The following is a 13,205-nucleotide window of genomic DNA, read 5'->3' on the forward strand; positions in this document are numbered from 1 at the left end:
CAACATCATGGATGTATTGAAACTGGCATACAACAAAACCAGCAATATTCCACTTTGAGCAAAGAAGTGGCAGTTAATGAAGAAAGCTGGTGTTTTATATTAAGTATTAAAGTTAGTGTCTTATTGCTGCGCAGATGCTTGCAGGAACAGTGGGGAGCCTGCTTCCACCCTCAGCAACCAATGTAGACAGCCGCTACAGGTGGGCCTCAGGGTGGCTGATTGGAGCCTCTTGAATTGGGAAAACTATTAAATTAAAGGCTGAACAGACAATCTTGCTGGTGGCAGTGGAGTCATGAATGAAAAAAACAGTTTCCAAACCTGTAATTTATTATGTAGCACTAATCTAACTTCATCAATATTTCAATTTGTGGAGGAAAAATGTGACAGTGAAGCAGGAAATTACTGATTAAATGGTCAATTCACATAAATAATTCGTTTCTCTCTGACCCACAGTAATGTCTAGCCAATTGAAGTTTTTCCAGGTTCACTGCTCAGACTTTTGCTGCCAACCCACTGCAAGCTGAAGGAAAGGACAGGTTTCACTACATTTTGCCCTTCATAGAAAATAGCGACTTTCAGTGCCAACAGAAATGAAATTGTATTCTCATTCATTGCCATGGTGAACAGGTGATTTGTGGGAACGCATCCAGAGATGTAGATGTGAACTGTTGTACACACCTCAGTTAGTGATGTCATTGTTGTTTTTTTCATCAGCTGTCACATTTCTTTTTTTGTGACATCATTGATTGTTGTGTTGCCTGAAATGCAAAATGCTTAACATTTTAGTTGTAAAGTGACCACCTGCAGTGAACGTGAGTCAATGCTAAATTATCATCCATCCATCCATTTTCTGTCCTAATCAAGGGTCGGGTCATGGTGGCAAGTGAAGTAGTCCAGATGTCCCTCTCTCCAGCAACACTTTCCATCTCCTTTGGGGGATCCTTCATTGGTGTATCATTATATATTATCATTATAATATCATCAGAGTATCAAAATGCTTAGCCTATGCCAGGGTGTTGGAAAGGAGGCTAAGTTATCTTTAAGACTACAAATATACTTTCTGCCATGCTTCAATAGGACATGCTGCGTCCTGCATTAGCCCTGAATGTTGGCACTGGAACGATGACACTCCTAGGGATGCTCAAGTAAAAAAACTATGTAGCCTAAAATGGGCTATCTTATAAGCTATGTGTGTACTTTATGTGTTGAAAGGGCTGTATGCAACAGGTTCTGTGATCCAGTACTCATGATATAGTGCTGCTGGAAGAAAGGCTCAACTAATACTAGCAACACACACACACACACACACACACACACACACACACACACACACACACACACACACACACACACACGTAATCACACATATGTGTGTAGACTGCATCCATACATGCTCTCGCACAACCTCCTGTTAAGACCTTGAAACCACCACTCTGTGATTACAGCTATCATTGGTGATGATGGAGTATTAATGAGCATTTTAATGAGCGCTACCTCATCAGGCAGTCAATTAGCAGATAATTATGATAGACCTCAGTATTATCATAATGATGGCTCTATCAGCACAGTCAAGAACCACCACTGAATGCTAAAGGTTGTGTATATATCTGTGTTTGTTGTCAGAGAAGCACTTGAACCGAATGCTAATACTTAACATATTTACATTTTAGGAATTTACTGTAGCTTTATGCAGAGTTAGTAGGAGATGCAGGTGGTTCTGTGAAGGTTGTGTCTCCGTCCTTGTGTGAGGTAAATCCTCGAAACGATCATTTTCAAAAGGTAAAACATTTCACAAAGTGGTTAGGTTGAGTAAACACTGGGTTTTATCAATTGGTCATGGCAAAATGCAGCTGTTTCATATGGAAATGTCAGATGATTGCTTTATGTTTGGTTCAATTGCATCATTTATTCTGACTGACGGAAAAAGGGAAGACAGAAGGCTTTGACTTCTGTCTGTCTCAAAATTGTAAAATTTAACAAGCTGAGATACAAAGCCTCGTACACTTCTGTCTTGCATGTGTGTGTTAGTGGGTTTTTATGGTGTGAAGTGTGCTGAGACAGGCAGCATCCTGTACTACACACACTCAGACTCAAACACACACACACACACACATACACACACACACTGCAGAAACCGGTAAAAAAAATGGATTAGAGTGAAATTAGTTTAGCTTGATTGTGTGTGTGTGTGTATGTGTATGTAGGTGTGTGTATTTAGGTGTGTGTACGTGTGCTCCGCAGTAATTGATTAGCACCCTGAGGGTGTGTTTGTGTTCTCAGCATGTTATGGTGATTAAAATCATCAACTTTGTTTGCACTTGTGTGGCATGAGGGTGTATGTAGCATGGTGTGTGTGTGTGTGTGTGTGTGTGTGTGTGTGTGTGTCGATCTCCAGCAATCAGAACACCAGCCTTGAAACCCAGTCTGCAAATCATAGAGTCCCATCATCGTTTATATTAGGGGCTAAAGCAGCAGGAGGTTTAGAAGAACACTGTTGAAAGCTCGGTGCTGTGTTGTTGTCATCGGTATCAAAGAAAGACTTTGTACAAGTGACTGATGGGAGCTTTCTCAAGTCGGTCCATCATCACTCCACACCTCCGCCGAATGTGATCACACCTAGATGTTGTTTCCTTTGGTGTGAAAAGTACTGGGATGAGTCACTCTGCCCAATCACAAGTTTGTAAACAAAGGTCACATGACAAGAGTCTGATCTGATTCCAGTCTTTGTAACTTTGGTTCAGGCTGACAGACTTGTCTGTGCTCTTTAATGCCGCCTCTCACACATTCATAACACGTACATGCACATAAAGAAGCAGCTGAATGTGAGCATCAGTCCAGACTGTGCTTTGCCCTTAGTTCACTTTCTAATGCTGCTATCCGAGCATGAGGAACTGCTGGTTATCAGACATCAACATCTGTTCCCCTCTGCATGTAAAGCCCTGTGTTTTCAGCTTGTTTTCTTGTCGCTGGCACAGACCACATCCACACTGCAAGAACTCTCACTGCAGTTTTCCATATTTGATTTGTTCTTATCAGCCAGAATTAAACAAATGAAGGAAACAGTCTTCCACTCTAAACATGGCTGATGTAAATGTGATTTTATTACAGTTAACTGCTGCAATGTTTCTAGTGTTTAATATCAGTTCAGATTAATCAAATTAACCTTGATACTCTGAAAGCTTGGGAATTTGAGAAAAAAATGAAGGCCTTGAAAGCTTTTAAAAATAGACACAAATAGACATGGGTCTTTGAGTGCTTGAATTTATATCATATGTGCAAAAAATAGAGATTGAATTGAGGCTATGTGACGTCTACATGTGTGCAGGAGACCACACAGTCTGTCAGCCCTCTCATTTTTTGTTGCTTATAGAGCCTGCTAATTCTCATTATATAAATTCTTAGTTTTTTAACAGTAATTATCATTGATCCATGTCTCAAAGTATGCTATGTTGTGTCCTTGAATTTGACAGAATTGGGCCCGGAAAGTCATTGAAAAGTCATTGAATTTGATGTTTAGGAAGGTGTGGGAGCCCTGATTTATTCAAAGTACTGATTCTGTAAGTAAATCTTCATATGAATAGGCATATACAGTTTACATAGATAAACAATATTACACAGATCACAGTACAAGAGACGTGGTGTAACCAAAAAGCATCATGAAGGAAAACATTGAACCAGTGTTTCATATTTCTCATATTTCTATATCCAAATTATTATGTGAATGTGAAAAGGGTCCTTAAGACCAACAAGCTTATATTTACCACCCAGGTCTGCACTTCCACACATCTCTACAGAGGGATTTAGCATTTTTCAGCTGATTGTTTTGGTCTTATGGTCCATAACTTCACAGTTTTGATTCTCTCTCACTGCTTTCAGCAGCTATTTTTAGAGCTCTGATATATCCACTATGCACGACCTGCTGAGCAGCGAATGGTAGCCAGACCAATAGTTTGCCACTTGTCATTGAACATAATGAAGCCTTTAGTGGCTAAAGACTCAGACTTACATTAACAGGTGGACTACAAATATGACTCCTAATGAATGCTAATGTTGCTCTGTGTCTGCTGGATGTGTAAATAGGCAACTGTTCTTCTTAAATATGCTGTTTTCAGACTGTCATATTGTTTTGGCTAATATAATATCATATGATGCTATCAAGATGCAATCTACATTGTTGTAAGGATCCCATACTGTACTGTAGTAGGTTAATTTAATATAGCCGTCATGTTGGGAACAATTAAAAATATGTCAGTTCCTCCAGAATCTCAGAGCTCTTGCAATTATTAAAGCTGACACTATTAAAAAAACAGAGATTACATTTGTTATTTTCTGATATATTGCAGTAATGTTGTAAAAAAAAACATATTAAGATTCAAAATGATCTTCAAGTTTTTAATCACTTTAAACAGTTTTCTTTGACAAATATTCAAAGAGATCTGTAAAAACAAATATTTAATGAACGTGTTTATTTCCTAAAACAAAATGAATTCAGCACCAAACCTCACACACTTGTTATCCATAAGCTATACAGAGTTTAAATAACATCTCTTCTCATCTATTTTTCTGTCAAATTACTATTTAAAATGTATTTTGTTAAATTAACAGTCTGAGTGTAAATACATGAGTTTCACAGTAATCAGTGTTCTTGAGTCGTTCTTGCAATTACAGGACAAGATCCCAAATTCAAGGTGAAACTGATCCGTGGAAGTGAAGTCTCTGATACCTGCACAGTGAGGGGAAGGGGCAGAGGCTGGTGGGAAATTCATAGAGACACAGACAGAGTCTGTCTTCTTTGCTTCTTCCACTCTAACTATTGTAGCTACTATTCACATCATTAGTCTGTTCCACTTGCCACTCTTTGGGTTCCCCTGCTCTCTCCTTGCTTGACATTTCTATTCACTAAAACAGATTCACTCTCATCTCTCTGTGTCTCCTTGTCTTTTCTCCATGCCCCTTTTTCCACGCTGTGTGTAAGGGTTTTTTTCTCTCTCGGCTATTAGCAAAGAGGGCGCCAGCATTAACAAAAATAGTGATGTCTTTAGCGGCAGCACTGCAGAGATTGAGTTCATCTGCAAAATGTCACTGAAATAGATGCAAAACAAAGCTCTACTCGCATCGTTCACTGCTGCTCGCTGTCCTATATATAACTTAAACTACTGACCACTGTTTTTATAGAGATGTATTGGGGCGTCAATAATTCAACTTAATTTCAAGTGTGGGTGATTGTTCATTATTACAGGTTGTCTTTTGTTAAACCTACTGACTATTACATGACGGGAGTTGAGGACGCACCTGTGCAGCGTGGGGTAGGTTCTAAAGGATCTGACTTCTTCAACCACTGCTGCACACATACTTCGGGCTGTGTTTCCATATCCTGGTTGGGAGTCTTATCCCAGTGTGGATCGTATTATGATGTTGAATAACCTGATTTTTCATTCACACATGATTTTTTACACAATGATGTGAGCACTAAACAAACAAATGCAAAGTAAAAGGCAGCCAGCATTTTAATGATACGACTGAGGATAAGTAATAATGTCATATACACAATGAATGTGAATGACTGACTTTTAAAAGAAAATCTGGTGTCTGAAAATAATTATGAAAAAGATTTCTTCCTCGTCTGTGGTGCTCCTCCAGTTGGTGGCATCATAGGTGACTATCTAGCTCAGCCACGCTCCTGTCCTCTCTGTCTGTATAAAGACCTTTCACCTAGAGTATTACGGAAACACCTCTGTCTCTGTGTGGATGTTCGTGTATGTACAGTGTGTGTGTGAGGGGACACCCAGTAAACCCGGGTCTTGTCCACATTAAATTGACACATTGGCAAATGTCAACAGGTAAAAGTAATCGTGTTACTTTTGAAATCACAGGAAATGAGAAAACCAAGCGCTATCTGTATGTGGAAGCAGATACCAGTCAGGTGAGGGATTGTAGGAAAGAAGTAGGACAGTCCTTAATGAGGGACATGAATCACTGAAAACTGGTTTTACACACACACACACACACACACACACACACACACACACACACACAGAGCATCAGTTGACTTGACAAGTACGTATGAAAAAAAAGGACCTCCGTTAATAGACTTGGAATTACAGACTCAGAAGTGATATATTTTTATATTTCATGTCATCTGTGATTCAGCCCCTTCATTAAACCTTGGCCTACTTGTCACCAAGAATAACGTTAAATAAAGGTTATTGAATTGAATCGTCCCTTTTCCCTGGAAATCCAGTGGTGTCAGTGGAACCACTGCGTTCCAGTACAGATGGATACGTTTTAATTAGCTTACTATATCAACTACAGCGACATTGTTACACACTGATTCCATTCAGAGTAGTTAAAGAGAGATATTAATTTAGCAGTTTGTACAATGTGAGGTAATTGACTTGCTTTGGGGAGGATAATGGAGTTCATGGTTGAGGTGCAGTCAGCTTCAGGAAGTAAAAGGACAAGAGAAAAACTATATCAAGTAAGACCTAGAAGGAGAAAAACACAGCATTCGTTGAGAGAGAGACAAAAGCAACCTGTCATAGTTGACAGGCCTGATTGTACAAAACTGTGTCAGATAAACGTCTCTGCAATCCTGTTGTATCCTGAAAGCTAGAGTACACACATCTGTACAAAACTGAGGTGAACTAAGAACATGACTATTGTTTATTTTATAAACTGGTTCCTGTAGAAATTTCATCACAATTATTACTGAAAGCCAATCAAAGTTGGTAGATTTACTGGGGTGTAAACATGATTTTATCAGTGATTATTATACCATTCATTTCCATTTTTAGCCATACTAGGCTTTAGGAAAGGCAATGTACGCCTGTTGGTTGGTCGGTCAGTCCAGGCTGAAATATCTCATCAACTATGGATGGTTTGGCATTAAAATGTGTACAGACACATTCATGGTCCCTGGAGGATGGACCCTAATGACTCTGGTGATCCCCTGACTTTTCATCTTTCATCATCATTTCAGTTTTTCCAATACTTTGGTTTATAATCAAATACTTGCAAAGCTAATGACATCTTCATCCCCCTCAACTGCATTTATAGCTAGTTAGCAAATGTCAGCATACTAACATGCTAAACGAAGATGGTGAACACGGGAGCATTTAGCTCAAAGCACCACTGTGCCAAAGTAGCTGCTAACACGGTTGGTAATGGTTTAACATGAGGACTTTGGTGGAAGACATGATTTAACATGCATATCAAATCATTGTGTTCGTCCAGGAGAGATATGGATGTGTTTCAGCATTTCAAACAATGAACTGTCAGTGCTGATGATGGCTCATACAGCAGCTAACATGCTTTCATTTTATTGTGAGTGGTTCAGCTTATATATACCCTGCTAAAAAGTCTCTATCATTTGAAAATAAAGACCGACAGTGCAGTTTATGCCAGAGAGTGTAGCCCACTACCAGTGTACCTTGTTAGCATGGCGCCTGTAGGGACTAAAAAGGCATGTATCACCATGCAAGGGGACACAGCTGATTTAAGTGTTTATATGTTGTCATCACATAACAGGTTGTGCTGTTTGCGGATGAGGCCTCAGCCTCTCTGTCCACCCTCTGTGTGCTGCTCTTTTCATGCCATCTGTTGTTGCAGCAAAGAACCTAGCCATTTCTGACAGCTAGCTGCAGCCAGACCAAGCTTGCATAAGCACATTGTTTAATTCCAGCAGCAGCATGCTCCAGTGACATGGACTTAACCAATGCACTGATCCTTTCCACTTAAATATTGCCTCTGTGCTGCTGAGTTAAAAAACATTCTGCAAGAGCTGCACAACGCTGGCAAAATACTTGTGGTCTTAATAAGTGCAGACAGCTCCTCTCGAGCCAGAGTGTACTCAGGCTTTAATTTAGGGGCACCAATTATCAATTTTTGCTTAAAACTCTTGTCACATACCAGTGGTTCTCAACCCAGAGGTCTGGACCTCCAGGGGATCACTGGATAGATGTGGGAGGTGGTGAGAAGAGTGAGGTGACACAAAGAACATAACTGCTTGAGAGTTTATTCAATTTGTTTATTTGAAAGGCACAATATATGCCTGTATAATACATGCATATAGATGTATAATACGTGCAGCAAAAAGCTATTCTCAGATTTAATAATCTATATTACAATATTAAATGGGATATAACACAATAAATTCCCAACAGAACATGCTAAAATCAATAATCTAATGATAGTCCAGAGATTATGATGTTGTTCTCAGAGATACCTCTCCACCACAGAATCCTACAAGCTGTCATCTGTACGTGGATACTAAGACCAAACAGAGGTGACGTCCATTATCCTTACTCTGCCAGAGAGAACAGGTGCAAGTAGGAAAGCTACACCTCTCCACTGAAGGCATCTCTGAAGAAATGTGAACACTGGCGTAGCCTCTTAGCTATAGCGTTACAATTTGTATTCCCGTGGGATCATTCCTCCCCCATCAACATACACAGTATTGAGCTGTGAAGTGGATTTTTATGCATTGCTCTGCTGGCACATGATTGGCTGATTGGATAACTGCATGAGTAAGCAGGTGTAAAGGAGTTCCTAATAGAGCACATGGTAAATATATACAGTATGGTGTTGTACCTAAGTATGCTGACAGGTCTGCGAGACCTCAGCTGAAAGGAGCTGCTGAACATAACTGACCATAGCATATTAATGGTGCAGAAAAAAAACAGCATAATTTTTCACCCATAAAAATCAACACAGTGTCCAGCAGTGTGAATGAAGCTGCATGTTATCTGTGCATTCCCACATGCATGGATGAAGAATTTAAACTGGCTTTTCTTCCTGTCAGCTGCTTATTCTAGACATTAATGTGTATGTGCATGTTAGCTCTCATGCACATGCAAATATCCTGACGATACATTACATTGTGTAATTGTTAGTTTAACTGTTTTGATCCCCTGTGGGAATATTTAGCACACTGTGTAACGCAGAATTTTTACCCTCAGAATTTGTATATGTATAGTGAACTATAGAGTAAACAAAGGGTGATTTAAAACACAACCCACAATGTTTCCTGCTGAAATTTACCCTGAGAGTCATAGTTAAGTTCTCTCCTTACATTTTTAATTTACACAGGTGTACCTCTGACTGTTTATCCAGATATCTTAGAAAACATTTGCTCAACTTTTATACTGATGATTTAGACCGCGGAGATTTTACTTCCAAAATCCTCGACAAGCGAATGGGTAAGTGTTCTCAGACTTTTGGACCCCACTGTACACAGTTGGATCAGTGCTGTCTCTAACAGCCCTGTTTACCTCAAACTTGAAGCAGTGCTATTCTTATCCTGAGCCTGGCCAAAGGGACATTCTACCATAAAGGATATGTGGCTGATTAAATGACTGAAGGCAGTGAAGAGAGAGATCTACCAGATAGAAAGTTCAGTAGAGACTAAAATCATCTTCATATCATACACACTGAAGCAGAGGGGGAAGAAATCTCAAACTGAAACACAGACTGTCCATCTGCTTGTCTCTTCCTGTTTCTGCCTCTCTCTTACACACACACACACACACACACACACACACACACACACACACACACACACACACACACACACACACACACTTACTCCATTAGAAATATATGATACATCTCTTTCCATCTGCTCATGTAAAAGCACACACAGTGTAAGACCTTTAGGTGGTTTTGAATACTATGTGTGTGTGTGTGTATGTGTTTGTGTGTGTGTGTGTGTGTGTGTGTGTGTGTGTGTGTGTTGACCAGGTATGGGGTGTATGGGGGTTGTCTTGGTAACAGCTGAGTTTTGGGTCTTGGGCTCCAAGGGAGCGCAGCTGCACACGGCAACACAGATGGTGCCTCACACACGTGCGCAAAGACACACACACACACACACACACACACACACACACACACACACACACACACACACACACTAAGGCCAGATACGCAGATACAGACATACACTTTCACACTCTCAGGCCAAACACACACACATTCACGTGTCAGTAAGTGGGCAGCTCAGCTGTAACCTGGGAGGCTGTTCACTCTATCATTTTGTCTATTTACAGACATCCTGCCTCTAACAAATTATTCCATTTTAATTTTGAATCCTTGCTATTATTAGAAAAGCTGTGAATGAGGCAGTAACACGCTTCCAAAATCCCATCCTTAGTGCCAGCTACAGTTCTGGGGATTTCAATACTGATCTTTGGAATAATTAGCTCTCAGTGTTTTTTGCCAAGTGGTCATTGCTGTGCTGCGTTTCCCTGCAAACCTCTTTATCATTCATACTGTGTCTAGTGGTGTAATGTCATTTTCTGCAAACTGCATCACTTCCTGTGCATCAGAGTATTTCATGAAAAACCAACTAAATACTGTGTATCCATGCTCTCCATGCACTGCATGTTGACAGAGTAACTGTATGTGAGTACTGCAAATATTTGAGAAAACTTCCAAAATAAGAATTTATGTAGTGGAACTTTGTTTTTTTGGCACCTGGCTAACATACCTAAGGTTATGAAATAGTTAAAGCTAGCTCCACCTTGATCAGCTACAGAACAACAGTCAAAAGGCCGCTTACACACCAACGCATCAGTGTTAACCATCTAATAATCAGATTATATCACATACAATAATACATTAGCCAGAGAGATAATTATTCTGCAGAATGAGTACTTTTATTTTGATACTTGAGTACGGTTTACTGAGGTTTTACTAGGGTTTTTATTTGTAAAGGATTATTTTTATATTGTTATACTGATACTAACTTATATATAACTTTGGTAAAGTATCACAAGACAATCCTTAAAGTTTGAAAGTTTGACTTATCTGCTCACACATTGCTGCTGAAGGGACAACACAACTATGCATTTTGTACTTATAATGGGAGTGACAGTACAGGCTCCACTTTTCCTCTGTGAAAAAAATGACGTGATGATGAGGTTTTCTTTCCGACGTGGTTTGGAATATGATCATTCGTGTGTGTGTCTGTGTGTGTGTTTGTGTGTGTGTGTGTGTGTGTGTGTGTGACTTGAGCCTGTCAGTCCCCTTTTACACACTGAAACATTCATGTGCTCACACATACACAAGCTGCACACACCATCACATATGGCATCTGTCCAGAACAATCTGTTTTTCCTCAAATGAAAATAGCAACTGGATACTTTTGACTACTTATGGGAAATTAAAAAGGCAACACAATTAACGTTCAACAGGAACTACTGGTTTTAGAGTTTCTAGAAGTCGGTGGATATGGGTTCTTCAGGGCCAATTTTGCTACTGATAATTAGTAATGAACGAAACTGATAACTGATATTTGGAACGGATATACCAAAACAAATCTACTGCTGCATAAAGTCTATGGACATGTAGGACGTGGGTGCTCCTGTCTATGCTTGTCTGTGTACCCTGTAGCCCTCAGCGTTGATAGGCTATTACTCATGACATGTAACCAATCACACCAGTGCAGTGGGCAGGACACCGCTCGAGACCACAGACAAGGAGAGACGGCAGCATCAGAACGAAACTAACACATTTTAAAATTTATTTTATTTCAATGGCAATCCATAAAAAAAAGAAAAAAAGGTTCTGATCATTTTAAAATGCTGAATATCCAATAATTGGCCTGGCCGATAACTGGTCAACCCCTATTAGTTTCATAATAAATCTTTTCTTTCCATTGATGCAACGCCACATCCAACAAGTTTAGAGTGATATGCAATCCTCAGACAGCCCTGTGCAGATTTTCAATATAATTTGACAGTACAATCCTCCATGAGAGACTGAATATTATTTGATAAATATGAGATGGAGAATCACTTCTGGATATGCTAAGACTCAATTTCCTGTTTAACAGGAAATGAAGCTGCCACAAAGTTGGAAATAGACATATTTGATTATTCTGAATAAACTAAATATTTTTCTCTTCCTATTTTTTTTGTCTCTCTTTGTTCTGTCTCTCCATATCCGACTTTATCTCTCTTCTTAGCCGTCACTCCCCCTCCTCTTCTTGATTTATCCCCGAAACACACACACACACACACACACACACACACACACACACACACACACACACACACACACACACACACACACACACACACACACACACACAACACACACACACCACCTGAGGTGATTCCCACAGAATTAATAACTCTCTGAGGAAAGTAATAAAAGGAAATCCAGCCTCCCTCTTTGTCCATATTTGGACATTTCCTGACAGTTCTAATTAAACAAGTCCTTTATGCTTCTATACCTGACATTTGATTGGCTGGGGGGCTGGCCTCGTTAAGAACTGTTTTAAATTAACAGATGAAATTAGATTGGAGATTACAGCAGATATGCTTCACGAGGTTAATTAAATGACCAGTCATGAGGGGCTTGTTTTCAATTCAACGTCACCGACAGATTCAGAGCTGATACAGTTTCTCACATTGAGTTTCTGGAGTTTCTATCTGCTCCCACTCCGGGAAAAACATATTTTCCAAAGTAGCACCGAGTGGCTCCTTAACACAAGTAAATCATTGGCCCATTATTTTGAACATATCAGTTTGATTACCATACATTTATGAGACCATCTCAGAGAGGTCATTACCCCTGTATGAGAATCAATGCTGCATGTTATAAGATCTGCCACCTGATCAGACTTAACAGGAAATCTGCTGTAATGCTTTATGGTAAAATCGAGGAAGAGGACAATCTTTTCAGTGCATCGTTTTAACTATGAAATACATACTGGCTATCATAAAGACTATCACTGGTTCTGACTCTACTATACTGATGTACCATGAACCTAATGTACAGGCAACACTCTATCCAGGTTGTGCAGCAACCCAAACAAATAACTTCCAGGTTAATGAAGTTGTTTTAGATTAATTAATTAATTAATTAATTAATTAATTAATTAATTTGTTTTTATCCACTCGGGCATGGGAAAAAAGCTGTAAACACAAAACTGACATATTATAACCTTCTTAAGTTGTTATGGCTAGCATGTCAGTAAACAGTTGCTTATTTACAAATCTAGCAGACACAAAGCAGCATTAGCATTAATTCAGATTCCGTTCCTCTGCTCGTCACTAACTTTGTCTGTCTGCCTATTATAGTGCAGGTAATGTAACATCGGGCTCATCAGATCTTTTTCAGCTGTCTGCTGCTGCTGAACACACAGCAGTGGGACGGAACCAAAACAAATGAGGTTGCTATCATAAAAGCAAGACAATGAGCTT

General features: G+C 39.6%; 1 protein-coding gene across 1 annotated transcript in view; it reads right to left on the bottom strand.

Moving 5' to 3' along the window:
• LOC111226783 (X-linked interleukin-1 receptor accessory protein-like 2) overlaps positions 1 to 13,205 on the bottom strand; it is a 153,696-nt gene that overhangs the window by 33,751 nt on the left and 106,740 nt on the right. The gene's annotated exons all lie outside the window — the stretch shown is intronic.

Source organism: Seriola dumerili, unplaced genomic scaffold (genome assembly GCF_002260705.1).
Source record: "Seriola dumerili isolate Sdu_G_001 unplaced genomic scaffold, Sdu_1.0 BDQW01000161.1, whole genome shotgun sequence".
Classification (NCBI taxonomy): domain Eukaryota; kingdom Metazoa; phylum Chordata; class Actinopteri; order Carangiformes; family Carangidae; genus Seriola; species Seriola dumerili.